This window comes from Pleurodeles waltl, chromosome 12 (genome assembly GCF_031143425.1).
Source record: "Pleurodeles waltl isolate 20211129_DDA chromosome 12, aPleWal1.hap1.20221129, whole genome shotgun sequence".
Taxonomy (NCBI): Eukaryota; Metazoa; Chordata; class Amphibia; order Caudata; family Salamandridae; genus Pleurodeles; species Pleurodeles waltl.
In genome coordinates, this window is record NC_090451.1 from 271330846 (window position 1) to 271344123 (window position 13278).

At 42.3% G+C, this 13278-nt stretch overlaps 1 protein-coding gene across 1 annotated transcript in view; it reads right to left on the reverse strand.

Annotated features, from left to right (window-relative positions):
- Positions 1 to 13278, reverse strand: part of MBTPS1 (membrane bound transcription factor peptidase, site 1) — a 353237-nt gene that overhangs the window by 294054 nt on the left and 45905 nt on the right. The window lies entirely within an intron of this gene.

Below are 13278 nucleotides of genomic sequence, written 5' to 3' on the forward strand. Positions count from 1 at the left end.
TGGCAATTTCCCTCATAATAGCATGTGAATCACAAATACTTTCTAGTGTCAAGTACACTAACGTATACATAGGTATGCATACGTTGACTGGTAATTAGTGCCCTCAGAGTTTTTAATTCCACTTTCACCGGACTCTTGGAATGGTCTGGGCACAGCTCAGGGAAGGGGGGGGGGGTCTGTCATGCACAGCACAGAGGTAAAAACTGAGCATCAATGTTGGAGATGAAATCCGTAGTAATGGGTTAGCAGACTACATGTGGAATAGCTCATGCACTGCCATGACCTCGAAAGGGCAATGCACTGAACGGCTTGAAAGGTACCTAGATTCGCTTTAGCAAGCACTGCTGCCCCTAGACCAGACCCTCAAAGCAAGGCTGCTATGCTCGATGGGAGAGGGTAGATTGGACTGAAAGTCCAGATCTGCCTAAACTCACTACCCCCAAGCCCAAACAAAGCCCCTCCAATCCTTGACTAATTGTTTCTCCCCCGCAGCTCCAGGTTTTTGGAACTTTCTAACACTATTTCTAGGATTTATCACTGTTGACTATCTACTGTTAGGAACTTAAAAACGTATTTCTGCTATTTTGCGGATAAATCATTGATTGACAACGTGCCAGATAAACTGCCACGTGACCACGGTGGAGGGGAATTGTTGAAGTATTGGAGTAAGCGGCATTAGGCTTCTTATTTATGCTGCTGAGGTTCTCTCAGTTACTTCCTTCTGAGAGGAGGCAGATGTTGCATTTTCCTGACAGTTCAGGAAGAGCAAGTACACTTAATCAAAGTTTCTGTGAAGGTCACGTCTTCAAATACACCCGGAGGGTAAGAGGTTTGGTGGTGTGTTATGGGTCTTTGGGTTTACGGCTCAAGATTTAATCACTCTGTATTAAGTGCTGCTGCTGTTCAGAGTGTATTTAACCAAATATACCATTTCTTGATACACTGAATAAGGAACGTTTAGGCAGTAATAATCACTTCTAATAAATAACTATACAGGGCACAGGTAAACAACCGGAACACATTCCGAAATTGCACACGCCAATGACAGGTCTCAACTGAGGAGGCTTTGCCGCTAGACAGAGTCTGAAAATCTAATCCATCTGGCCTGCAGGAAGCATCCATCACCTCATCCTTTAGATGTCCTCAACTTTGAGAGTAATATGGGAAGCAGAGGGGAAAGAGTAAAGATACACAAGAACAAAGCCCTCCAGTTCAAAATAAATGTGCCCTCCGAGAAAAAAAGGATACCCGCCCATCCACAAACTGTGCAATTGTGAACTTGCTTAAAATGGTCTATGCTGGGAAAATGCAAGGAAGTGCAGAGACAGCAGACTAGAGTTTTTGCGCTGTCATTTATTGGCGGCATATGTCCACCCAATTAGACTCATTGATTTCTGGATTCCCATCAAGTGAACAGCAGAGTGCCACACCCCTGGCTAACAATTAGGTCCATAATCAATTCACAAAAAGAACAACAAATGAGAATGACTTAGACTCCTGTTGATTCATAAATGACAGTAAACATGTTGTGAGAGACATGTAGCGCAGCCTTCCTTTCACAGACACAAGACAGGACTTGAGGGCAAAGACTTCCTTCAGTTCAACCTTTACATGCAGGGAGGCTTTCTGTGGAGACTTTCAGGTGCCTGTTGACAGCTCTCCAGCTGTTCTCCGACATGTCCGTGATGAAAAAGGCCAACAAATTTAGATTCACGAAAGGGCTTTCGGCAGATTAACCAAATCAGCATAGCATAGTGGTTATGCCTACAATGCTAATATAATAGGAATCTGGACAGAATATGTACTGGATTCCTGGCTCAAACAGGACCCACTATATGGCTGAATTCTGCATTTCTGTATATTTCCAGAGGGTCCTCCATGACACATGAGGCAGGAGCCCCGATGCTCTTTTGCAAATATCATATTATGTTATGCATGCCAGAGTAGGACGTAGTAAAGGGCTAGTAAAGAGACATCTTCTTTAGAAGACTGATGATTATTCCCACCTAGGTATAACAGATTTAATGAAGATCAAACATGTCCAAAAAGACCCAGCAGAGGAAGCCCAATCGATTAATGTATTCCAATATTTCTTGAGAGAAAGGACTGCCCTATCTGCTTCCACAAATCAATCTGAGGATACTAACTTAAGTTTTACACTTTATTAAACTGTTGATATATTTAATTTTCTAAGTAGTTGAGTACTCCTTGAGTAAGCATTGCAAACACACAAGGGTACCTGGATCTCAGGTTAATAACCACTGCCCTAGGCCAACTAAAGAACTTTATTATGAGCACATGACACTGTGCATGAACTGCTGAACCTTAGATGAAAGCTTAAATTCCAACTGGTGTGAAGGAGGTCAGGCTTGAATTCCCTTACGGAAACATTGATGTAGGAAAATGTGCCTCCTTTTGACATGTTTACCTCCCACACACACAAATTTTGCCTGGTATCAGATAGGATTTCGACTGAAAGTGCACTGGAACCTGTGAACCAGGTCCCCAGTGCCAGATCTCTTTTCCTAAATGGTACAATTGTTTCCTCAACAAATCCTTTATCACCCTCTGTAAGTCCCTAGTAAATGGTATCCCTGGTGCCTAGGGCCTGAGGTGCTAAAGACTGTCCCTAAGGGCTGCAGCATGAGCTATGCCACCCTAAGCGACCCCTCACCAAGAACAAGACAGGCTGCCATTGCAGGCTGCGTGTCTTGGTGCAGACAAAAGTGAAAACATGACCTGGCACACACAGCCTGTGTGCCACATCCTCTAACACTGCATGGAATATATGCAAGTCACCCCAACAGGAGGCCTTACAGCTCTAAAGCAGGATGCATTATATTACATGTGAGGGCATATCTGCAAGTGCACTTTAAATGCATGTGCTGGACACTAGTCAATACGAGTTCCCCAGCTACACGATGGCTTCACTGAAGATAGGGATGTTTCGTATCAAACATAATGATTTGAGAAGCCCCCACTGATTCAAATTATGGATTTATCAATACATGCACCCAGAGGGCACCTTAGAGGTGCCCCCCGAAACCCTACCAGCCTCAGGTGTGCTTGCTGACTGGTTTCTGCCAGCCTGCCACCCTAGACACAGTTCTAGCTCCCTAGTTTGAGAGCCTTCTGCTCTCAGGAGGTCCAGAACAAAAGCTTGTCGGGGAACAGGGTGTAACGCCCCCTCCCACAGGGTGATCTTCTGATTAACCTTCCTAAGGGGGCAAGCCTCAAAGGGTTGCCACCTTTGAAATGCGGATCTGGCCCCCCACAGGAGAGGAAGCCACCCACCTCCTGTCTAGAGCCTACTTGGCACCTAGACAGGAGGGAAAATTGGCTAGTCAGATAGGCGTGCCACCTCTGGGCTAGTACCACCCCTACAGTTGGCTACTGTGAGGTGGATATGAAATTTCAAATGTAGCTATGTTTGTGATGTCATACTTAGGAAGTATGGGACAGGGTTAAGCCCACTTCCCACATCAAGGGGCATATAGGGGGCACAGTGACCCCAAGGGTTAGTAGCCTATTGGCTACTACCCTGCACACCCCTAACATCCCTAAATTAAGTATTTAGGGGAGCCCCTGGCACCAGAGAAGCAGATCCTGACAACCTAAGATGACAAAGGACACTGAAGAGCCACAAAAGTAGAAGAGGAGAAAAGAAGCAGCTGACCTAGTACTAACCCCGCTGGCCTGTCTACATCCCTCATCGAAATCTGCACCAAAGTCGACTTGTCCTGCAGCTATGACTCCAGAAACCCAGGAGGACTGCCTGCCTTTGAAAAAGACTCAAGGCGGTGAAAAACGGCCCTGTTGGCCAGCAAACCCCAAAGAAAGGACTCTGAAGCCTCTGGAACTGCCAAGACCAAACACAGACGTTGCTTCTGCACCTGCCATCTCCGACCAGAGTTGAAGTAGACCACCAGTGCCAACAAGGTTCACCAGCCCTCCAGAGTACGAGTCCATCGTGGGTTCACCCCTCGTGGACTCCCCGAGGCACACGCAACATCTGCACACAGCCCTCCTCCACCGTGACCACTCCAGTAAGGTAAACCCAACACCTAAAGACCCCTCTGCACCCATCACCCCCTGAGCCGTGGGTAAAAGGACTAAAGGCACCTACCTGTGCTCAAGCATCATAAGGCCTGAGCCCCGATGCTGGTTAAGCCGGACTGGCCTCTTGGCCAGAATATACAGTCTCTTTTCTCAGTGACCCATCTCCATTGAAACCCATTGGGCACCCAGCGCTGCTTTTGCACCCTGCACACGGCTGCCCCGTGCTGCTGGTGGTGTACTACTGGTGCAGCCTTGGACCTTGCCCACTATTTACCTTAAGTCCTGGAGATTGGTCTTTTAAGTTACTGTACTCTACCTGTTCTGCAAACAGCTCTGTTTTCCTCCTGCAGGATAGCGTTGGCCAACCTCAGAAAGTGCAGTGTCCACTTTTTAAAGTGAAAAGAATTCCTGTTTAAAAATGTACTTACCTGAACGATTTTTCTCTGATACCTAAGCACATATAAAGAGACTTGGTATTTTTATAAATTGGTGTGGATCTCCATTTTGAGTCGTGTGTCTCATTTATTGAATATTGTGTGTATTTGCGAATGTCTTGCACTCCTCTGTGTTAATCCTAAAGCTCCTCAACCACCCTACCTGCACACAGAGCACTTTGCGATTGCATAGCAAGCCCTGTCCATTCATTGGAAAACCCCTATATCCTTTACACTGTATTGACATGCCACATAAAGGGCCAGCTTCCTACAATAGAGAAGCAAGACTAATCACTCCCAGTTTATCAAATCCCAATCCCTTAAAACCTTTTGCAGTTAAACTATTCTGGTTCATTTGCCCTGAAGGTGAGTTATGATGGCAACTACTGCCAAGAGAATGCTTTGCCCAAGATGAATGCTCCATAAAGTCTAACTCACTAAAATAACTTCTTTTGCAGAGTCATCCTAAATAATATTTTTTTACATTAGGTATGTTTTTCACAAACAAGAAAACCTATGGGTACAGTCACATACCTGAACACTTAGGGCCTGATTATGACCTTGGCGGAGGGGATTACTTTGTCCCAAATGTGACTGATATCCTGTCCACCGTGTTACACGTTTCATAGGATATAATGGAACTTTTAATACGACAAAAAGTCATATCTCAAAAAGTACTTAACCAATTTTGATAATCTTGGTCTTGAAAATTACAGAAAAATCTGAAGTATTTTTATAAATTGGTCTCGAGTTATTCCTCTGAGTGTGTGAGTTGCATGATTGATACTGCGAGTACAACAAATGCTTTGCACTTCTCCAAGACTGGCCTAACTGCTCGACCAAGCTACCTTAAATATTAGAGCATTAGGTGATCTAGTGTTTACCCCTGAAAACCAACGTGTGGGGGCCTGGACCCCCGGCACAGTGTGCTTAGCTTTGCACACTACATAGAGGGCCAGCCTTCTACAAATTACAAGCGATTAATGTGCACCACACTCTGATTTATATACCCAACAACACCACTACTGCCATTGTTCACTTAAAGGTCTGCCTTTTAAGAATTCAAAGCAGGATGGCCAGAGGGAAAGCCAACCTACGCAGAAGACAAAATCAAATTCCTCTTAATCAACTCCAACCCTAAAAACAATGCTGCTAAAAGATGGACTGTTGCACCTTAAATTAGTTGTTCTGAGTCTATACGGAATGCCACATCACAGATTCATAACTAGATAAAAGTTAACCTGGATGTCTACACAAAAAAACGGGATACAAGTTGCAGAACACCAGGTTATGCGGGAAACATCCTTTATGCCGACTTTTTTACGGAACAACGCTTTCTTTAACCACGACTTCGTTATTTTGTGCCTTAACCACGCATGTCCTGAACAACGAACATGCATGGTTAAGGTACAAACAAGGGAATTGGCTGAGGAGGACGACGCAGATGACGAGGCGACGACTCAGGTAAGTGGGGTTTTTAGGTTTTGGGGAGGGGGTGGGGGGTCGGGGGTTTTAGGTTTTGGGGTGGGGTTGGGGCGTTTTTGGTTTTGGGGAGGGGGTGGGGGGCCGGGGTTTTAGGTTTTGGGGTGGGGTGGGGCGTTTTTGGTTTTGGGGAGGGGGTGTGGGGTCGGGGGTTTTAGGTTTTGGGGTGGGGTGGGGTTGGGGCGTTTTAGGTTTTGGGGAGGGGGAGGGGGTTGGGGGTCGGGGTTTTAGGTTTTGGGGTGGGGCGTTTTTGGTTTTGGGGAGGGGGTGGGGGCTCGGGGTTTTAGGTTTTGGGGTGGGGTTGAGGGGGTGGGGTGAGGCATGCAGGATCAATGGGTGCCTGTTACTAATGACTTTACCAGGAATGCCTTTACCACGAAATATCGTGGTTAAGGCATTCGTGGTAAAGGCATTAGTAGTAACAACGAGGTCGGTGTTCCGACCTCGTTGTTTAGGCACCCGTTGTTTTGTCAGTCGGCATTCCGTCGTACAACCGGTTATGCTCATTACATTGAGTAATAATTAAAGCACCCAAGAAGATTTTAAAAAGGTCTTAATGGCTCTAGTAATCTAGAGACAGGATTATGGGATTTCTATTACCACCAGGCTCACTACTATTCGAGCAGCCCCATGAAAAGTGGTTTTAATGCAGCTGCAAGATGGAATAGAAAGGAAACAAGTATTTGCAAAGTCAATAGAGCTCGTTTCTGGGGGTTGTATGACATTACAACAAATGTATTTTGCATACATGCTTTTACCACGCAATACATTTTTCGCGCATACCCTTACGAAATGTATATGTATGTGCACACACACACACATATATATATATATACACACACACACACACATATATATACACACACACACTCCTCACTCCTATATATTATTTTTTTTAATTGACACCCCCATGTTTAACAATGTACCATCCTATTCCCTTATTAACCCCACCCTCACCCACCCGTAAACATTAACACCCTTAATGCCCTATCCCCTTACCCACCCCTAAACCCTGAAATCACCATTACCATTTTTTACCCTCACCCACCTGAGCCCTGAAAACACCCTTAAGCCCTAATCCTCAACACACACAAAAAATATATACACACACACATATATATATATATATATATATATATTCAATAAAATAAAACAAACGTTAAAGCTTAGTTATGGTTAGGAAAACATATTGTCCACATACAAAGCTTAAACATGGTCACACCTACTTTTTGCTCACTGGTACTGAGGTTTTTTTGACTGAAGAACAGGTCCCCTAGTGCCAGTGCTCCTTCTCTAAAAACAAAGTAATAGGCCTAATTGTACACAATTGGCACACAATTTAGGACCTATATAAGTTCCCTAGTAGATGGTACCCCAGTACCTGGGTCCTGGGTTGTAAACAGGGTCACTGGTCAACACTAGTTACCTAGCTACATAATGGCTTTTTCCATATGGATTTTGAACAGCGATAGAGCCCGAACCACTGGATGGAATTACACCACATTTGGCAGAAAGCTAGGTTCTGGTCCAGAAAGCAACCTTTTGGGGATTTAGTATGAATCCTTTCAGTGTTTTTCTTGTAATGAAGTGGAAAACAAATTTGCATAGATAGGGATGCAGATCTGTCGTGGCTCCTGTGCGGAGCTTCGCAACTCCACGTGCCAGAAGCAGTAATATGATTGGCTGGTCACAACCTGTGCAGAAAGTTGCGGCCACCATTTCATTAACCGGGCCACGGTCCCAGGGGATGGAAGTTGAGGCAGAAAACAACAGAAGGGGTCAGGGTAGAGGTAATCTGACCCCCATAGAGATTGTTCTTGGGTGCCTAAGGGATGCTTTATTAGTTTTAAAAAGTTACAAGTGCTCTTGTTTGGCCACAAGTGCAGAGTCATGACTCCGTTTCAGCTCTCAGCACGACCCACCCTTGTAACATCGCAACAGAGTCACGAACCCTGGCTATAAAAAATATACTAAAAATATATATTCACTCATACACTAATACAAACACTGTCAGGCCCACTCAGACACTCACACACCCACTCAAACTCAGACACTTGTACACCCACTTAGAGACCCACTGACATTCATGCACTCACTCACTGACACAGTGCCACTCATACACCCACTCAAAGACCCAGACACCCATTCACCCACCCACTCATACTCGCACACCAACTCATCAACCAACAGACACTCATGCACCCAGTGACAGATGCACTGGCACTCATACACCCACTCAGAAACCCATTCCCTCACTCATACACCCACTCACAGACTTCCTGACACCCACATACATCAACTCAAAGGTCCCATTCAGACCCTCAGGCACCCACTCACAGACACTCATGCACCCACTGAGAGATGCACCAACACTCATTCACCTACTCAGACACACAATAACAGTCATACACTCAGAAGGACATATAATTTTTTTTAAACTTAGAAATTCACCTAAAAATACAAAGGTTACAGGGACATTATAGTTAGGTTTTGAATTTACTCGCACAAAACCATAGAAATTTAGCAGTTATAGTTAGAGTTTTTTCAAGTTACTATAACTCGCGCCCTAAGGTAACTATAACTCTCGCCCTCACCATGCACTGCTAATTGCCTAAGATATTACAGCACTTCTGACAACTTTTCGAACGTCAATAAAAATATCACTGAAACATTAGAAGTTTAATTAATGAAGAAAAAGAGGTGCATGGGGAGGGCGCGAGTAATAGTTACTTGAAATAACTATTATAACTGCTGAATTTCTATGGTTTTGTGCAAGTAAATGCATAACCTAAATCTAACATCCCTGTAACATTTGTTTTGTAAGTGAATATATATATATATATATATATATATATATATATATATATATATATATATATATATATATAACAATGTGGTCGATAGAATCTTTGGGCGGTGCCAGGTGACGGAGGAGACCACTCTTGTAAATATTATTTAATGAAGAATTCACCGCACTCCATTAAGTCCCAAAATAACGTGTGTTTATTTCAGAATAAAGCAACAATCACGAATGTGTTTCAACTCACAGGGAGTCTTGTTCACGATAAGTGAGTCCTTTCTTACTTTCACCTTTTATAACAGATATTCATACTGCCCATTATGATGCATGCTGGCTATTGTAGTCAACCAATATATAATAAATACCTCATTTATGTTAAAATAAATCTGTAAATGAACTACATCATGCAATGTGTACCTTCTTCAATTTTGCAGTCTTTTTTTAAAACATTTATTTCAAGTCATCCAATATATTAATGTCACTATGTATGTTTAGTCGAGGGCATTATTCAATAATATGCTCATTCTATCGTCAAGAAAGGGCACAACACACTATGAAATACAGAAATATATGCTATCTATAGTTCATTTGGTGACCCAATTAATATTATTTAATTATTACACAAATTTATGTTATCTCTTAAGCTTAGTGCTACAGCATTCAATAACTACATTATTGCTCAAATATTTTAATCACAACCATATTTAATCCAAACCAGTAATTTCAGTGTAGGCTGAGTGTCATCAGATACCCATATTTTTTGTGACCTCATTTCTTTCATTACATGGCATATGTGTATATATATATATATATATATATATATATATATATATAATAGGATTAGGCCTCGAAATGTTATTTTATTAACAATTATGACTCATAAATTAATGAATAATTCCTCATCCATATTTAATCCACACAGTATTTTGGTACGAAGCTGAATAATGTATCTGCTTTCAAGTCACCGAAGTTTTAGGGTCCTATTGCCCCCTCGTTCACTCTTATTGATTTGTGATAGGCCAAAGAATCGAATTCCTCTCCAATCCTTTGTATGATGTTTTATAAAATATTTGGCAACAGCGTAACTCTGATCCTGATTAGTTATAGCTCTAGTGTGTTTGAGAATTCTTTTCTTTAATGGACAGATAGTACTGCCTATATACCTTATGCTACATTCACATTCAATCATATATACTACATATTAGCTATTACACGTGGTTCTTTAAGTGATGTGTATCTCCTTTCCTTTATAGTCTGTAAATGTTTTTGTGTTTCTTGTAATTTGACACACCTTGAACTTGTTCCATTTATAAAAACACATAGTTTCACTGTTCAGCCAATTTTTCACTGTTGGTGCCAAGTAATTACTTTTCACCAGCATCTCTCTCAATGATCGTGACCTTCTATAAGTTACTTGTGGTCTAAGGCCTTTCTTGTGTACAATGTCTCGATCACTTTTTAGTATTTTCCAATGTTTTCTAAAAATATTTTTTCAATGTCTTTGCTTTCCTTACTGTAAGTAAGAATTAAACACGGGAGGATTGGAGAGGAATTCGATTCTTCAGCCTATCACAAATCAATAAGAGTGATCGAGGGGGGTGATAGGACCCTAAAACTTCGGCGACTTGAAAGCAGATACATTATTCCGATTCGTAACAAAATACCATGTGTATTAAATATGGACGAGGAAATATTCGTTCATTTATGAGTCATAATTGTTAATAAAAAGACATTTCAATGGCTAATCATATATATATATATATATATATATATATATATATATATATATATATATATATATAAATAATATATATATGCTAGGTAAGAAAGAAATGAGGTCACAAAAAATATGGGTATGTGATGGCACTCAGTCTACACTGAAATTACTGTTTTTGATTAAAAATGGGCATGATTAAAATATATGAGCAATAATGTAGTTAGTGAATGCTGTAGCACTAAGCTTAAGAGAGAACTTAGATTTGCATAATAATTAAATAATATTAATTGGGTCAGCAAATGAACTATAGATAGCATATATTCCTGTATTTTACAGTATCATGTTGTGCCCTCTCTTGAAGATAGAATGAGCATATTATTGAACAATGCCCTCGACTAAACGTACATAGTGACATTAATATATTGGATGACTTGAAATAAGTGTTTAAAAAATAAAAAAAAGACTGCAAAATTGAAGAAAGTACACATTCCATGATGGTGTTCATTTACAGATTTATTTTAACATAAATGAGGTTTTTATTATGTATTGGCTGACAACAATATCCAGAATGCATCATAATGGGCAGTATGGATATCTGTTATAAAAGGTGAAAGTAAAAAAAAAAGACTCACTTACCGTGAACAAGACTTCCCGTGAGTTGAAACGTCTTGGAGATTGTTGTTTTATTCAGAAATAAACACATGTTATTTTGGGACTTCATGAAGTGCGGTGAATTCTTTGTTAAATAATATTTATATATATATATATATATAATATTAAATTTTTTTGGGGGGTGGGAGGGGGGGTTTAATGTGAAGCTCTGGTGTGACTTGCCAGCAAGAATTAGACACAACTTCTCATCATTCAAAAATGCCCTTAAAACAAAACACCTGTTTTAAAAACTAACATGCATGCTAATGGACTTAAGTATGTTTGCTCGACACAAATGACAACTGCCCACCATGACTAGATGACATCCACCTGGATTATATCCGCAGTAGACTGAAATCTAACTACACAAAAACAAATAAAAGATGCATTGGGGATTATACAAATTATCCATGGGAATTAAGGGGTAAACTGCCTTATCGGCATGTAGTGATCAGTGCAAAGCCTCAAAAGGTGCTCATTAATTGGGAGAAGGTTAACATTAAACTCCCCATAAAGAACAGATAAAGGTATACGACCAAAGAAGGCAAATGCAATGTTGTGTTCAGTGAATGGAAAAAGAAAACAGATCTACAGTTTGAGAGTGTAGGAAAAAAAAGAAAGAGGGCAAAGACCTCGCCATGAAAAGAAAAGAATTATGATCACAACAAAAACAACATAGACATTTCTTGCAGCCAGCATGCAGTAATAATTTGTACGAGTTTGCTGGTTTCAGGCCACATGCATTGAAAAACAAGCATTTCAATGCCAATAGTTCTCGCCTATACAAGAGTTATTGGCTTGGCAATGCGTTTTTACCACATTGTACACCAGTGTGCGGCTGTCGTTCAGCATGGCTAAAAGTTAGTGGCGTAGAGTAGAATAGTGTCATAGAGGGGAGTTGTTGGAGTACAGTGTTAGAGTGGAGTAAGGGAGTAGAGTGCTGTAGAGTTGAGAAGAGTTCAGTGGCATAGTGTTGTAGACTCCAGTGTTGTAGAGTGAAGGATTGGTTTGGAGTAGAGTGGGTGGACTGCATTGGAGTAGAGTGGGGTGGATTGGTTTGGAGTAGAGTGGGTGGACTGCATTGGAGTAGAGTGGGGTGGATTGAATGGACTAGAGTGTATTGGAGTGATGTGGATTGAGTGGACTGATGTGAGGTGGAATGGGGTGGATGGACTGAACTGGAGTGATAGGACTGGGGTGGATTGGATTGGAATGGGGTGGATTGGAGTGGGATGGACTGGATTGGAGTGGGATGGTGTGCAGTGGAGTGGGTAGATTTGATTGAACTGGAGTGGGGTGAACTGGATTTATTGGACTGGAGTTGGGTGGACAGGATTTACTAGATTGGAGTGGGGGGGGGCTGGATTTATTGGATTGGAGTTGGGTTGACCGGTTTTATTGGAATGGGGTCGACTAGCCTGGAGTGAGCTAGAGTGGTGTGGACTGGATTGGAGTGGGGTAGACTGAACTGGGTGGGGTTGATTAGAGTAGAGTGGGTTGCAGAGAAGTGGGTAGATTGGAGTAGAGTGGGTGGATTTGCAGTGGGGTGGACTTAATGGGGTGGATTGAAGTGGGGTGGACTTAAGTGTGGTGGAGTGGACCTGGAGGAGTGGATTGGAGTGGACAGGGCAGTGATGAGGTGGACTGAGAGTTCTGAATTGGACTGAGTGGGATGGACTAGGAGTGGGGTGGACTAAATTGGAGTGAGGTGAGTTGGACTGGAGTGGGGTGGGGTGGGGTGGACTGGATTGTAGTGAGGTGGACTGGAATGGGGTAGGGTGATTTGACTGGGGTGGACAGTGGTGGATTGGACGAGAGTGGAGTTTGGTGGACTGGAGTGGGGTGAATTGGATTGGTGTTGGCTGGTTTGCATTGGAGTTCGGTGGACTTTTTGGAGTGGACTTTTTGCAGTGGGGTGGCTTGGAGTGTGGTTGACTGGATTACGGTGGACTGGACTGGACGGGAGTAGAGTCGGGTGAATTGGGTTGGACTAGACTGGGGTATGTTAGATTGGAGTGGGGTGGGTTAGATTAAAGTGGGGTGGGTTAGATTCAAATGGGGTGGTCTGGAGCAGGGTGGGTTGGAGTGGAGTGGGGTGGATTGGACTGGAGGGGGATGGATAGCGGTGGATTGGA